Source organism: Trachypithecus francoisi, unplaced genomic scaffold, assembly GCF_009764315.1.
Source record: "Trachypithecus francoisi isolate TF-2019V2 unplaced genomic scaffold, Tfra_2.0 Lachesis_group10, whole genome shotgun sequence".
Classification (NCBI taxonomy): Eukaryota; Metazoa; Chordata; class Mammalia; order Primates; family Cercopithecidae; genus Trachypithecus; species Trachypithecus francoisi.
Genome location: NW_022681455.1, coordinates 88,928,656 through 88,945,021, shown reverse-complemented (window position 1 = coordinate 88,945,021; position 16,366 = coordinate 88,928,656). Strand labels below are relative to the sequence as shown.

The 16,366-nt window shown below is 41.3% G+C and overlaps 1 pseudogene; it reads left to right on the top strand.

Moving 5' to 3' along the window:
* Nucleotides 1–11,082: 11,082 nt before the first annotated feature.
* LOC117088748 lies at nucleotides 11,083–11,600 on the top strand (annotated as a pseudogene).
* The last annotated feature ends 4,766 nt before the right edge of the window (nucleotides 11,601–16,366 follow it).

Sequence of the window (16,366 nt, the reverse complement as noted above, 5' to 3'; positions counted from 1 at the left end):
ATCTTTGTTCTCATTGGTTTCAAAGAACATCTTTATTTCTGCCTTCATTTCGTTATGTACCCAGTAGTCATTCAGGAGCAGGTTGTTCAGTTTCCGTGTAGTTGAGCAGTTTTGATTGAGTTTCTTAGTCCCGAGTTCCAGTTTGATTGCACTGTGGTCTGAGAGACAGTTTGTTATAATTTCTCGTCTTGTACATTTGCTGAGGAGTGCTTTACTTCCAATTATGTGGTCAATTTTGGAAAAAGTGTAGTGTGGTGCTGAGAAGAATGTATACTCTGTTGATTTGGGGAGGAGAGTTCTGTAGATGTCTATTAGGTCTGCTTGGTGCAGAGTTGAGTTCAATTCCTGGATATCCTTGTTAACTTTCTGTCTCGTTGTTCTGTCTAATATTGACAGTGGGGTGTTGAAGTCTCCCATTATTATTGTATGGGAGTCTAAGTCTCTTTGTAAGTCTCTAAGGACTTGCTTTATGAATCTGGGTGCTCCTGTATTGGGTGCATATATATTTAGGATAGTTAGCTCTTCCTGTTGAATTGATCCCTTTACCATTATGTAATGGCTTTGTCTCTTTTGATCTTTGATGGTTTAAAGTCTGTTTTATCAGAGACTAGGATTGCAACCCCTGCTTTTTTTTGTTCTCCATTTGCTTGGCAGATCTTCCTCCATCCCTTTATTTTGAGCCTATGGGTGTCTCTGCATGTGAGATGGGTCTCCTGAATACAGCAAACTGATGAGTCTTGACTCTTTATCCAGTTTGCCAGTCTGTGTCTTTTAATTGGACCATTTAGTCCATTTATATTTAAGGTTAATATTGTTATGTGTGAACTTGATTCTGTCGTTATGATATTAGCTGGTTATTTTGCTTCTTAGTTGATGCAGTTTCTTCCTAGCATCGATGGTCTTTACATTTTGGCATGTTTTTGCCATGGCTGGTACCAGTTGTTCCTTTCCATGTTTAGTGCTTCCTTCAGGGTCTCTTGTAGGGCAGGCCTGGTGGTGACAAAATCTCTAAGCATTTGCTTATCTGTAAAGGATTTTATTTCTCCTTCACTTACGAAACTTAGTTTGGCTGGATATGAAATTCTGGGTTGAAAATTCTTTTCTTTAAGAACGTTGAATATTGGCCCCCACTCTCTTCTGGCTTGTAGAGTTTCTGCCGAGAGATCTGCTGTTAGTCTGATGGGCTTCCCTTTGTGGGTAACTCAACCTTTCTCTCTGACTGCCCTTAAGATTTTTTCCTTCATTTCAACTTTAGTGAATCTGGCAATTATGTGTCTTGGAGTTGCTCTTCTCGAGGAGTATATTTGTGGCATTCTCTGTATTTCCTGAATTTGAATGTTGGCTTGCCTTACTAGGTTGGGGAAGTTCTCCTGGATGACATCCTGCAGAGTGTTTTCCAACTTGGTTCCATTTTCCCCCTCACTTTCAGGCACCCCAATCAGACGTAGATTTGGTCTTTTCACATAATCCCATACTTCTTGAAGGCTTTGTTTATTTCTTTTTCCTCTTTTTTCATTAGACTTCTCTTCTCACTTCATTTCATTCATTTGATCCTCAATCGCTGATACTCTTTCTTCCAGTTGATCGAGTCGGTGACTGAAGCTTGTGCATTTGTCATGTATTTCTCGTGTCATGGTTTTTATCTCTGTCAGTTCATTTATGGCCTTCTCTGCATTGATTATTCTAGTTATCCATTCTTCCATTCTTTTTTCAAGATTTTTAGTTTCTTTGCGCTGGGTATGTAATTCCTCCTTTAACTCTGAGAAGTTTGATGGACTGAAGCCTTCTTCTCTCAACTCGTCAAAGTCATTCTCTGTCCAGCTTTGATCCGTTGCTGGCGATGAGCTGCGTTCCTTTGGAGGGGGAGATGCACTCTTATTTTTTGAATTTCCAGCTTTTCTACCCTGCTTTTTCCCCATCTTTGTGGTTTTATCTGCCTCTGGTCTTTGATGATGGTGACATACTGATGGGGTTTTGATGTGGGTGTTTTTCCTGTTTCTTAGTTTTCCTTCTAACAGTCAGGACCCTCAGTTGTAGGTCTGTTGGAGATTGCTTGAGGTCCACTCCAGACCCTGTTTGCCTGGGTATCAGCAGTAGAGGCTGCAGAAGATAGAATATTGCTGAACAGTGAGTGTACCTGTCTGATTCTTGCTTTGGAAGCTTTGCCTCAGGGGTGTACCCTGCCGTGTGAGGTGTGGGGTGTCAGTCTGCACCTAGTGGGGGATGTCTCCCAGTTAGGCTACTCAGGGGTCAGGGACCCACTTGAGCAGGCAGTCTGTCAGTTCTCAGATCTCAACCTCCATGTTGGGAGATCCACTGCTCTCTTCAAAGCTGTCAGACAGGGTCGTTTGCATCTGCAGAGGTTTCTGCTGCTTTTTGTTTAGCTGTGCCTTGTCCCCAGAGGTGTAGTCTACAGAGACAGGTAGGCCTCCTTGAGCTGCTGTGGGCTGCACCCAGTTCGAGCTTCCCAGCGGCTTTGTTTACCCACTTAAGCCTCAGCAATGGTGGGCGCCCCTCCCCCAGTCTCGCTGCTGCCTTGCAGTTAGATGGCAGACTGCTGTGCTAGCAATAATGAGGGAGGCTCCGTGGGTGTGGGACCCTCCCTGCCAGGTGTGGGATATAATCTCCTGGTGCGCCATTTGCTAAGACCCTTGGTAAAGTGCACTATTGGGGTGGGAGTTACCCAATTTTCCAGGTGTTGTATGTCTCAGTTCCCCTGGCTAGGAAAAGGGATTCCCTTCCCCCTTGCACTACCCAGGTGAGGCGATGCCTCGCCCTGCTTCAGCTCTCACTGGTCGGGCTGCAGCAGCTTACCAGCACCGATTATCTGGCACTCCCTAGTGAGATGAACCCAGTACCTCAGTTGAAAATGCAGAAATCACCCATCATCTGTGTCACTCGCCCTGGGAGCTGGAGACTGGAGCTGTTCCTATTCGGCCATCTTGCTCCACCCCACCTTCAGGGAGTTTTAAGTCAACTTAACCACAACCACCAACTTCTCTCCCCCAGCTCCACAGGACTGTTCCTGCCCAAAAACCCATGTTCCAAGCTGCCTGGTGGGAGGTAACAATAACAATAATCAGCAGTGACAGTGATATTCTGAGTGCTTATTGAGTGCTTACTGTACATCATTATTGAGTGATTACTGTGGATCATTATGGAGTGCTTATGGTATATCAGGTCCTATACTAAATACATTGCACTAAAACCCTGTGCAGTATATTCTATTATTGTCTTCATCTTGGAAAAGAGGAAACTGAAGATCGGAGAGCTCAGATTATCCTCCCGATGTAACAAAGCAGGTAATAAAAGCTGGGATTTAGACCTGCTTTTATCTGGCTACAAGGCACATTCTGTTAACTCCAAAGGTCATAAACGCAAGACCATAGGCCTAAGTGGCCACTGGCTCTGTTTTGTTAGACCTACATAGTAGGTTGGGTTTTTTTTTTTTTAATTAAATTGCCAATATGTAAGAATGTCTGTTGCACCAAATACAACCTGGATTTTTAGCTTCTCTTGAAAATAATCAGATCTGTTAGCTTAGAGCCCACAATTCTTCCTAGACATAATTGGCTGGAGCTGAATCCAGGTGCTCTATTACAGTTTGCCCCAATCCCCACCACTCCTTATTGTTTTACACGAGCCCTGCTTTATTCATTTGTTTTACCTCCCTGGCCCCTGGGAGGGTTTGAGTTTGCTACTCTCTGTCGCCCACGATGCCAGATCTCCTCTTATAACTGAGAGCACTTCTCCCACCAGGGAAGACAGCAACAGCAGCATTTAGATAACATGGTTGGTAATAACGTGGTGATGCTTCATATTTTACAAAGCACTCCTGCATTCATTATCTTATTTAATTTTCAAAACAATAACCATTTCCTGGGCCACTGATCTGGGCCAAAGTCGGTTGCCAAGCACAGGAGGGGCAGAGAAGAATACAGAATAATCTCAGTCTTCCAAAAGCACACAGCCCTGCAATGAAGACAACCCACTGAAATGAAAGCCCTGCATGGTCACAGAAGACATTGTTACCCAGCACAGGGAGAGCCAGAGAGAGAGTAACTAGCAGCCCAGGTATTTTAGACTGTTTGGGCTAAAACAAAGTACAGGCATACCTCAGAGATAGTGTGGGTTCATTTCCAGGCCACTGCAATAAAGCAAATAATGCAATAGAGCAAGTCACACGAGATTCTTTGGTTTCCCAGTGCATACAAAAGTTATGTTTACACTATACTATAGTCCATTAAGAGTGCAATTCCATTATGCCTTTTAAAAAAATGTACACACCTTAATTTTAAAGTGCTTTATTGCTAAAAATTGCTAACAATCATGTGAGCCTTCAGCGAGTAGTAATCCTTTTGCTGGTGGAGGGTCTTGCCTCAATGTTGATGACTCCTGATTGATCTGGGTGGTGGTTGCTGAAGGTTGAGATGACTGTGGCAATTTTTCTAAATAAGACAACAATGATATTTGTCACATAAATTCACTCTTTGTTTCATGAAAGATTTCTCTGTAGCATGTGATCCTGCTTGACAGCATTTTACCCACAGTAGAACTTCTTTCAAAATCTGAGTCAGTCCTCTCAAATCCTGCCAGTTGCTTTATCTACTAAGTTTATGGAACATTCTAAATGCTTTGTTGTCGTCTCAACAACGTTGACAGTATCCTCACCAGGAGTGGATTCCATTTTAAGAAACCACTTTCTTTGGTCATCCATAAGAAGCAACTTTTCATCCTCTAAAGTTTTATTGTGAGATTGTAGCAATTCAGTCACATCTTCAGGCTCCACTTCCAACTCTAGTTCTCTTGCTATTTTCACCACATCTGCAGTGACTTCCTCCACTGAAGTCTTGAACCCCCTCAAAAATTATCCATGTGGGAAGAAATTAACTTTTTCTAAGTTCCTCCTAAAGTTGATATTTGACCTTCTCCAGTGAATCACAAGTGTTCTTAATGACATTTAGAATGATAAATCCTGGCTGGGCGTGGTGGCTCATGCCCGTAATCCCAGGACTTTGGGAGGCCAAGGAAGGTGGATCACTTGATGTCGGGAGTTCGAGCCCAGCCTGGCCAACATGGTGAAACCCCGTCTCCACTAAAAATACAAAAATTAGCCAGGCGTGGTGGTGCACACCTGTAATTACAGCTACGCTGGAGGCTGAGGTTGGAGAATTGCTTGAACTTGGGAGGCAGAGGCTGCAGTAAGCTGAGATGGCGCCATTGCACCCTGGCCTGGGTGACAGAGCAAGACTCCGCCTCAAAAAAAAAAAAAAAAGGTGAATCCTTTCCAGAAGGTTTTCAATTGACTTTCCCAGACACATCAGAGGAATCACTATCTACGACAACAATAGTCTTATAAAATGTATTTCTTAAATAATAAGACTTAGAAGTCTTTGGTCCATGGGTTGCAAAGTAGATGCTATGGTAGCAGGCATGAAAACAACATTAATCTCTTTGTGCATCTCTACCAGAGCTTTTGGGTGACCAAGTGCTCTGTCAATGAGCAGTAATATTTTAAAAGGAATGTTTTTAGCAGCAGGTCTCAACAGTGGCTTAAAATATTCAGTAAACCTGGCTGTAAAAAGATGTGTTGTCATCCAGGTTTTGTTGTTCCAGGTATACAGCAAAGGCAGAGTAGATTTAGTATTAATTCTTAAGAGGCTTAGGATTTTTTGAATGATAAACGAGCTTTGGCTTCAACTTAAAGTTACCAGCTGCATTAACCCCTAACAAGTAAGTCAGCCTGTCCTTTGAAGCTTTGAAGCCAGGCATTGACTTCTCCTCCTTAGCTATGAGTGTCCTATATGGCATCTTCTTCCAATAGAAGGCTGTTTCAACTACATTGAAAACCTGTTGTTGGCCGGGCGCGGTGGCTCAAGCCTGTAATCCCAGCACTTTGGGAGGCCGAGACGGGCGGATCACGAGGTCAGGAGATCGAGACCATCCTGGCTAACACAGTGAAACCCCGTCTCTACTAAAAAATACAAAAAACTAGCCGGGCGTGGTGGCAGGCGCCTGTAGTCCCAGCTACTCGGGAGGCTGAGGCAGGAGATTGGCGTAAACCCGGGAGGCGGAGCTTGCAGTGAGCTGAGATCCGGCCACTGCACTCCAGCCTGGGCGACAGAGCGAGACTCCGTCTCAAAAAAAAAAAAAAAAAAGAAAAGAAAACCTGTTGTTTAGTGTGGCCACCTTCATCAATGATCTTAGCTAGAGCATCTGGGTAATTTGCTGCAGCTTCTCCATCAGCACTTGCTGCTTCATCTTATACTTTTATGTTATGGAGATGGCTTCTTTCCTTAAATCTAAAGAACTAACTTCTGCTAGCTTCAAACTTTTCTTCTGTAGCTTCCTCATCTCTCTCAGTCTTGATAGAGCTGAAGAGAGTTAGAGCCTTGCTCTGGATTCGGCTTTGGCTTAAGGGAATGTTGTGGCTATTTGATATTCTATCCAGACCACTAAAACTTTCTTCAAATCAGCAATAAGGTTGTTTCACTTTCTTATCGTTCATGCGCTCAGTGGAGTAGAACTTTTAATTTACTTCAAGAACCTTGCCTTTGCATTCACAACTTGACTAACTGTTTGGCTCAAGAGGCCTAGCTTCTGGCCTGTCTTGGCTTTTGACATGCCTTCTAAGCTTAATCATTTCTAGCTTTTGATTTAAAGTGACAGATATGCAACGCTTTTTTTTATTTGAACACTTGTAGGCTGTTGTAAGGTTATTAATGGGCCTAATTTCAATATTGTTTTGTCTCAGGAAATAGGAAGAGCTGAGGAGGAGGAGAGAGACCAGAGAATGTCTGGTTGAGGGGAGTCAGAACACATACAACTTTTATTGATTAAGTTTGCCTTCTTATATGGGTGGGGTTCACGGTGCCCAAAAACAATTACAATAGTTTTATCAAAGATCACTTATTATAGGTCATTATATATATTATATTATATATACATAATGAAAAAGTTTGAAATATTGCAAGAATTACCAAAATTTTACATAGAGACAAAAAGTAAAAACATGCTATTGGGAAAATGGGGCTGTTAGACTTGCTTGATGCTCACAGGGGTTGCCACAAACCTTCAATTTGTAGGAAGTACAATAATCTGTGAAGTGCAATAAAGAGACATGCAATAAAATGAGGTATGGCTGTGACAGACTAGGAGGATTATAAACAACAGAAATTTATTTATCAGAATTCTGGTGGTTGGAAGTCCAAGATCAAGGTGCCAGTAAGGTCAGATAGGGATGAGGGCTTTCTTTAGCTGATGACTGATGACTTCTTGTTTTATCCTCACACAGTGAAAAGAGGACACAAGAGAGTTCTCTGGAGCCCTTTTTATAAGGACATTATTCCCATTCATGAGGTCTCCATCTTCAAAACCTAATTGCCTCAGGAAGGCCCTGCCTCCTAATGCCATCACATTAGGCATTAGGATTTCAACATGTGAATTTGGCAGGAAGGAACATAAGCATTCAGTCCATAACATCAGAGAAGCTAAAATGCTTCTGAAGGTGATATTCCTGATGCACCCTGAGGGATGAACAGGACTGTGCAAGGAGAAGGATGGGCATACTCCTAGCAAAGGAACAGACAAGAAGTCAGTGCTCTGCATTTCCAAGACATGAGCTGCTCTTAGGACCAAGATCGAAATCCTTGGCAGAGCTTTCAGGGGTGATATGGTTTGGATTTGTGTCCCTGCCCAAACCTCATGTTGAAATGTAATCCCCATTTGGAGGTAGGCCTGGTGATTGGGTCATGGGAGCAGATTTATTTCTCTGTGCTGTTCTCATGATAGTGAGTGACTGCTCACGAGAGCTGGTTGTTTAAAAGCGTGTGGCCCCTCCCCGTTCTCTCTCTTCCTCCTGCTCTGACCATGTAAGACATGCCTGCTTCCCCTTTGCCTTCCACCTTGATTGTAAGTTTTCTGAGGCCATGCTTCCTGTACAGCCTGCAGAACTGTGAGCGAATTAAACCTCTTTTCTTTATAAATTATCCAGTCTCAGGTATTTCTTTATAGCAGTGCAAAAACAGACTAATACAACAGTTTTGATAATATGGTCTCTGCCCATTTCTCCAAATTCATCTCACTCCTTCTCCCTTGCTCAGAACACGAGCTTCCACCTGACCTGGGAACTTTGCATGTACTGTTTCCTTTTGCTGGAAGTCTTTCCCTGTCATTCTGAACTCTCATCCTAAACATCATTTCTTTAGGAAACTTGTCCCTAGTGCCTCTAACCAGGTCAGTTCTATCATACTCAGGAACTTTTCCTCGCAAAATAAGTCACAGTTTATAATTACATTTTTGTGGGACGATTGGATCAATGTCTGTGTTCCTCTGTGACAGACTGAAAAACTGTCCCCAATTTTTTATCCTTCCCTTTGCCTGCACCTTTTGCCATGTGGTTTTGCAATCTCCATCCCGTAACTTTGATCTCAGCCATATGAGTTGCTTTAGCTGATGGAATGCGGGTGGAAGTGATGGTGTGCCATTTCTGAATCTAGAACTTAAGAGGCCTTTTGTGCTTCTGCCATCACCATGAGAAGTACATGCCCAGCTAGTCCTCTGGCACAAGGAGGACAAAAGTTGTGTGGATCAGGCCCAGACTCACCTGCAATTTAGAATGCCCCACTGAGCCCAGCTAGATCAGTCATACCCTAGCCAACCACAGAGGCATGAGCAAAACCAATGCTTATTGCTGCATGCTACTAAAATATTGGAGTTGTTTGTTATACTACAATAGCTGACTGATACACCCCCGCCATATACTAAGCTTCGTTTAAGCAAGAATCAAGTGTTTGTTTACATTGAATCTTTATCACCTTACACATAGTGGACCCTTAATACATATTTGCTGAATTAATGAATGATTAGCGGACCAGGTTACACTAGCAGCCAGAAAGCCCTGCACTATCAGGGGACCACTGTGGCTTCACAAAACGAAGTGTACCTCTAGTCAGTCAGAGTTGTCCAATCTTCTAGGACATAAGCAAAGAAGAAATGGGGAGATTGGGAAAGGCATTAGGGGGAGGGATAAAGAGAGGTTGGCAAATGGATACAAACATACAGTTAGATGTTACATGGAAGGAATAAGTTCTAATGTTTGATAGCAGAGTAAGGTGAATATAGCTAACAACACTATATCATATATTTCAATATAGCTAGAAGAGAGGGCTTGAAGTGTTTCCATAACATAGGGATGATAAATACTCAAGGTGATGGACACCCCAAATACCCTGACTTGATCATTACACAGTCTGTGTAACAAATATAATAAATTATCACATGTATCCCATAAATATGTACAAATATTTGTATCAATAAAAAAAGAAATGGATGGAAACTTTCAGCCTGCTTGTCCCCAAGACCTCTGCCTCCAGAACTTGAAGGCTTGGTGAAGAGGCCTATAGCAGAATAAGTGATTAGACCTTTGGAGATATTAGGACATCCCTATAGCCATCAAAGTGTATCTATCAATCAACAGCCTGAGTCTTACTTGGCACCTAGGAAGTATCTCCCATGCTGCTCATTTTTATTTGGATTAACTCAGAGACACCAGGAATAAATTGATAATGATAATGATGACAGATACATTTAATAACATAAAAAAAAATGTGTGTGCTGGCCACTGTGCTATACAAGATTATCTACTTTAATTCCCTACAACAATTAAATGGAGTGTGTTCTGTTTTACAGATAAGGAACCTGAGGTTGAAAGAGGTTTGGTACCATGTGCCAAAACACGAAGCTAACAAAGAGAGCCTGAAAGAGGTATGGTACCCTGTACCAAAGCATGAAGCTAGCAAAGATTTAAGAGAATTCAAAACCAGGTAGTCCGAGTTCAGAGCTCATGCCCCTAATCACTGAGCTATGGCCTGAGCAGTGACTCAGAAGTTTCAAGACTCAGTCCCAGCTCCAGCCCATATGAACTCAGGTAAGGCTTTTCCTCTCACTGAGCATGGTTACTTTCTTGGTAAAGATGTCTGAAGGACTTTCCAGCTCTGGCTGCTCCTGACCTGTGGCTTGAGCTACCCTTCCTCATTTCTTTCATGTACCCCCAGCTGCCATCTCCCAAGAATGTCCTTTTGGGGCACTTTTACCAGGCATCAACCTTCTCAGATCCAGCCACCAGCAATTGTCACTGCTTTTCCTGGAGGCAGGTGTGCAGTACGTATTGAAAGTCTTAATGATGCTCATAACATTTCCCTTAAAGAAAGATCAAAAGTGAGCACAAGGGCTTATGGGCAGAAATGTTCACAGGGGCATTATTTATCATAAGGGAAGCCCAGAAATAACCTAAATATCCATCCTTAGTGGATTGGTTAAATAAATTGCAGCACATAACTCAACAGGAGTACCATGGAGCCTTTTAAAAATATAAAATGGCTCATTTGCCATGTTATGCATCACAGCGTTATTCAAAGGGCAAAATATGGAGGAAAATATTCAAATGTCTGTCAATACTGAATTGGTTAAATAAATTGTAGTATGTTCATATAGTAGACTACTGCAGAGTGGTACAAAGAAATAAGAAAGTTCTCTATATATTTAATATAGAAAATTCTCCCAGATACTTTGTTAAGTGAAAAAACGAGGTGAGGAACAGTGTTTATAGCATGCAATATTTTGCAGAAAAATAAAAACGTATGTGTATATTTCTTTATATAATCATGAGATTCTGGAAAGAGACTCAAGAAAGAACAAGTTATTGGTAGGAGGACTGGTCAGATGGGGCACAAAGGTGAAAGGAAACTCTTTACTATAAACCCATATATATATAATTTTATTTTAAGTTCAGGGATACATGTGCAGGACGTGCAGGTTTGTTACATGGGTAAACATGTGTCATGGTGGTTTGCTGCACCTATCAACCCATCACTTAGGTATTAAGCCCCACATGCATTAGCTATTTATCCTGATGCTCTTCCTCCCCCAACACCGCCCATCAAGCCCAGGGGTGTGTTGTTCCCATCCCTGTGTCCTCGTGTTCTCGTCGTTCAGCTCCCACTTATAAGTGAGAACATGCGGTGTTTAGTTTTCTGTTCCTGAATTAGTTTACTGACGATAAAGGCCCAAGCTCCGGTTTTTTCACGTGTCGCCAGGGCCAGACCACGACTCTCTCCTTGCGGCACTATGCTACACCAGAGTACGAGTCTGAGGCGGAGGGAGTCATGGCAGGACAAGCGTTTAGAAAGTTTCTTCCACTCTTTGACCGAGTATTGGTTGAAAGGAGTGCTGCTGAAACTGTAACCAAAGAAGGCATTATGCTTCCAGAAAAATCTCAAGGAAATATATTGCAAGCAACAGTAGTCGCTGTTGGATTGGGTTCTAAAGGAAAGGGTGGAGAGATTCAACCAGTTAGCATGAGATAAAGTTCTTCTGCCAGAATATGGAGGCACCAAAGTAGTTCTAGATGACAAGGATTATTTCCTATTTAGAGATGGTGACATTCTTGGAAAGTACATAGACTGAAATAAGTCACTGTTGAAATGGCATCAACATGAAGCTGCCCATTTCACTGAAGTTCTGAAATCTTTCATCATGTAAATAATTTCCATATTTCTCTTTTATTATAAACTAATGATAACTAATGACCAAAAAAAAAAGGCTTCAAGCTCCATCTATGTCCCTGCAAAGGACATGATCTTCTTCCTTTTTATGGCCACATAGTATTCCATGGTGTGTATGTACCACATTTTCTTTATCCAGTCTATCATTGATGAGCATTTGGGTTTATTCCATATCTTTACTATTGTGAATAGTACTGCAGTGAACATACATGTGCATGTATCTTTATAATAAAATGATTTATATTCCTTTGGGTATATACCCAGTAATGGGATTGCTGTGTCAAATGGTATTTTTGGTTCTAGGTCTTTGAGGAATCACCACACTGTCTTCCACAATGGTTGAACTAATTTACATTCCCACCAACCTGTTCATATATTTTTAACCTCATGAATGTATTACTTACTTATAAAATTAAACTTTTAAAAGCCTTAATAATGTTGTAGGAATATGTTGAACTGTGGAGGAAAAGCTTATAATATTGTTAAAAGGAAAAAGTATTTTATACAAGAGAATGAACAGTGACCTTAAGCAGGTCACATTTCTCTGAACCTGTTTTTTAATCTGTAAAATGAAAAAAAAAAAGGCACCTACTTCACAAAGTCATGAGAATAAATGAGACCAAAGTGGGAAGCACATATGTTAATAAAACACATAGCTAACACTAAATAAATATAGCTATTAATGATCACATAAAAACAGTGCTGGAATTACATGATTGCACATGTGGTTATCTCTAGGTGACAGGATAGAGGTGGTTTTTAGTTTTGCTTTTTGTGCTTTTCTAGATTTTCCAATTTTGCCATAAAGAAAACACATTCCTTCAGGTCTATAATCCCAGTACTTTGGGATGCCAAGGCAGGAGGATCACTTGAGCACAGGAGTTCGAGGTTGCAATGAGCTACGATCATGCCAATGCAGTCCAGCCTGGTTGAAAGAGTGAGACACTGTCTCAAAAGGAAGGGACGGAGGGAGGGAGGGAGGAAGGGAGGAAGGAAGGAAGGAAGGAAGGAAGGAAGGAAGGGGAGAGAGAAAGAAAGAGAAGGAAAGAAAGAAAGAGAAAGAGAGAGAGAAAGAATAAAGAAAGAAAGAGGGAGGGAGGGAAGGAGGGAGGGAAAGAAAGAGAAAGAAAGAAAAAGAAGAAAGAAAGAAAGAAAGAGAGAGAGAGGGAGGGAGGGAAAGAAAGAAAGAAAGAAAGAAAGAAGAAGGAAAGAAAGAGAGAGAGAGAAAGAGAGAGAGAGAGGGAGGGAGGGAAAGAAAGAAAGAAAGAAAGAAAGAGAGAGAGAGAGAGAGAGAAAGAAAGAAAGAGATTCCTTGTGTAACAACCAGAAAAAAATAGAAATGTTACTTGTAAAGTGATAGAGAGCAATATTTAAAGTACCTTTTAGGAATTCTAGCCAAACCAATAAGGCAAAAGAAAGAAACAAAAGGCATTCAAATCGGAAAAGAAGTCAAACTTCTCTCTTCACTGATTATATGATTCTATACCCAGAAAACCCTAAAGACTCTGCAGAAAATTTCTGGAACTGATAAAAGACTTCAGTAAAGTTTTGGGATACAAAATCAACGTACAAACATTAGTAGCATTTCTATACACCAATAACATTCAAGTTGGGAGTCAAATAAAGAGCACAATCCCATTTACAATAGACACACACACTAAAAAATTACCTAAGACTATAGCTAATCAAGGAGGCGGAAGATCTCTCTGAGGAGAACTAAAAACACTGCTAAAAGAAATCAGAGATGACACAAACAAACGGAAAAACATTCCATGCTCATGGATTGGAAGAATCAATATCACTAAAATGTGCACACTGCCCTAAACAATCTACAGGTTCAATACTATTCCTATCAAACTACCAATGTCATTTTTCAGAGAACTGGAAACAACAATTCTAAAATTCATATGGAACCAAAAAATAGCCTGAATAGCGAAAGCAAAATCCTAAGTAAATCCAGAGACATCATGTAACTCAACTTCAAAGTATACTATAAGGCTACAGTAACCAAAACAGCATGGTACTGGTACAAAAACAGGCATATAGAACAGAATAGAGAACTCAGAAATAAAGCCACACATCTATAGCCATTTGATCTTTGGCAAAGTTGACAAAATAATCAATGGCGAAAGGACTCTCTACTCAATAAATAGTGCTGAGATAGCTGGCTAGTTATATGCAGAAGAATGAAACTGGACCCCTACCATTCACCATATACAAAAATTAACTCAAGGTGGTTTAAACATTTAAATGTAAGATCTCAAACTATAATAATCCTGGAAGAAAGCCTAGGAAACACCATTCTGAGCATCTGCCTTGGAAAAGAATTTATGACTAAGTCCTCAAAAGCAATTGCAACAAAAACAGAAATTAACAAGTGGGACCTAATTAAACTAAAGAGCTTCTGCACAGTGGAAGAAACTATCAATAGAGTAAAAGACAACCTGCAGAATGGGAGAAAATATTCACAAACTGCATTCAACAAAGGTCTAATATCCAGAATTTATAAGGAACTTAACAAGTAAAAAACAATACCGTTAAAAAGTGGGCAAAAGACATCAATAGACACTGCTCGAATAAAGACATACAAGTAGCCAACAAACATACGAAAAAGTGCTCATGATCACTAATCATCACAGAAATGCAAATCCAAACTGCAGTGAGATACCATCTTACACCAATCAGAATGGCTATCATTAAAAAGGTCAATAAATAACAGATGCTGGTGAGGTTGCAAAGAAAAAGGAACACTAATACACTGTTGGTGGAAATGTAAATTAGTTCAGCCACTGTGGAAAGCAGTTTGAAGATTTCTCAAAGAACTTAAAACAGAGCTACCGTTCAATCCAGCAACCCCATTACTGGGTATATACCTAAAGGAAAATAGATCATTCTACAAGAAAGACACATGCCTTCCTATGTTCATCACAGCACTATTCACAATAGCAAAGACATGGACTCAACCTAGGTGCCCATTAACAGTGGAATGGATAAAGAAAATGTAGTACATATACACCATGGAATACTCTGTAGCCATAAAAAAGAACAAAATCATGTCCTTTGCAGCAAAATGGATGCAGTTGGAGGCCATTATCTTAAGCAAATTAATGCAGGAATACCACATAGTCTCACTTATAAGGGGAAGCTAAATACTGAGCACACATGGACTTAAAATTGGGAACAATAGACACATTGGGACCATCAGATGGGGGAAGAGGGAGGAGAGCAAGTGTTGAAAATCTAACTGCTAGGTACTATGCTCAGTACCTGGATAATGGGATCAGTCATACCCCAAACCTCAGCATCATGTAATATGCCATGTAACAAACCTGCACATGTACCATCTGATTCTAAAATAAAAGCTAAAAATACTTTTAAAATTTAAAAACAAAGTACCTTTCAAAGCCCTCTCTACCCTTTCCCAAGGTTCCTTAAGTGTCTGGGCAGGTAGGCCAGCATGGTATTGGTGGCAATTACTGTGTAGTCACTGAGCTGTGGGGCCACAGGCAATCAAAGGCACCATCTACCAGTTCATCTGATGAGACTTCTCCCTCAACTAAGGATGCAGGCCCTTCAACGTGGAGACATTGCCCTGGCTCAGGCTGTATTGGACCATTCCTCAAGATGCACTTTCAGACCCCAGACACAAACCTCACAATCACCAGCACTTATGGAGACTTGACAAAGAACCAGGTGCTGCCCTGATGCTTTTCCTGCATTGATACAATTAGTCTTCATGCAGTCCTATCAGGTATTACCCCACTTATGATTAGAAGCTCAAGTACACAGTATCTACCTAATTTACCCAAGACCACACAGCTAGTAAGGGGCAGAGCCGAGATTTGAACCCTATTGATCTAAGTCTAAAGCATATGCTCACCCTCTATGCACTGCTTTAGACAGTGCTCATTGGCGGTCAGGCTTTTTGATTAAAACAGAATTTGTTTTTGGTGAGAATAAACAGAGAGAGAAAGAGTGGTAAACAAAGCAAAATATAAATTCAGATATCAGGCTGGGCGCAGTGGCTGAGGCTTGTAATCCCAGCGCTTTGGGAGGCCAAAGCAGGTGGATCACCTGAAGTCAGGAATTCGAGACCAGCCTAGCCAACATGGTGAAACCCTGTCTCAGCTAAAACTATAAAAAAAAATTACTCAGGTATGGTGGCAGGCACCTGTAATCTCAGCTACTCGGAAGGCTGAGGCAGGAGAATCACTTGAATCCAAGAGGCAGAGTTTGCAGTGAGTAGAGATCACGCCACTGCACTCCAGCCTGGGCAACAAGAGCAAAACTCCTTCTCTAAATAAATAAATCCAGATATCAGAATTGTGGTTAAACCCAAATGCCATAGCTTGTATGGAAGCTGCTTGCCCTGTATCATCAACTGGAAGTGCTGAAACAGCTGAATTTCAGTACCGGAATCAGTCCATTCCCATCAATATCCCCTCTTGCAATGCTACCAAGTATTCGTCCCATCCAGTGGTGAGATGCTCACTGCAATTTAATGCAGCCCATGCAAACTTTGGACAACTCTCTGTGAAAACCTGTAACTCTAAGTCATCCAAGGAGATTGCTGCCTACAGAAACCATCATTTGGTGTGTTTAAGTGGTCTTGGTCTGTTTGTTAAGACATCAGTATTATTGGTTTGTGTGTTTTTCCAGACACCCTGTCCAGAACAAGTCACACTCTGAATAAAACATGGCCCAGGGTCTCTTCTTCACTTTCTCCCTTTGCAGCCAGATCTTGGGAAATGTACACTTTCCTCCCATGGTTTGAGGATGGTGGTTTAGAAGCTCCTGGCTAT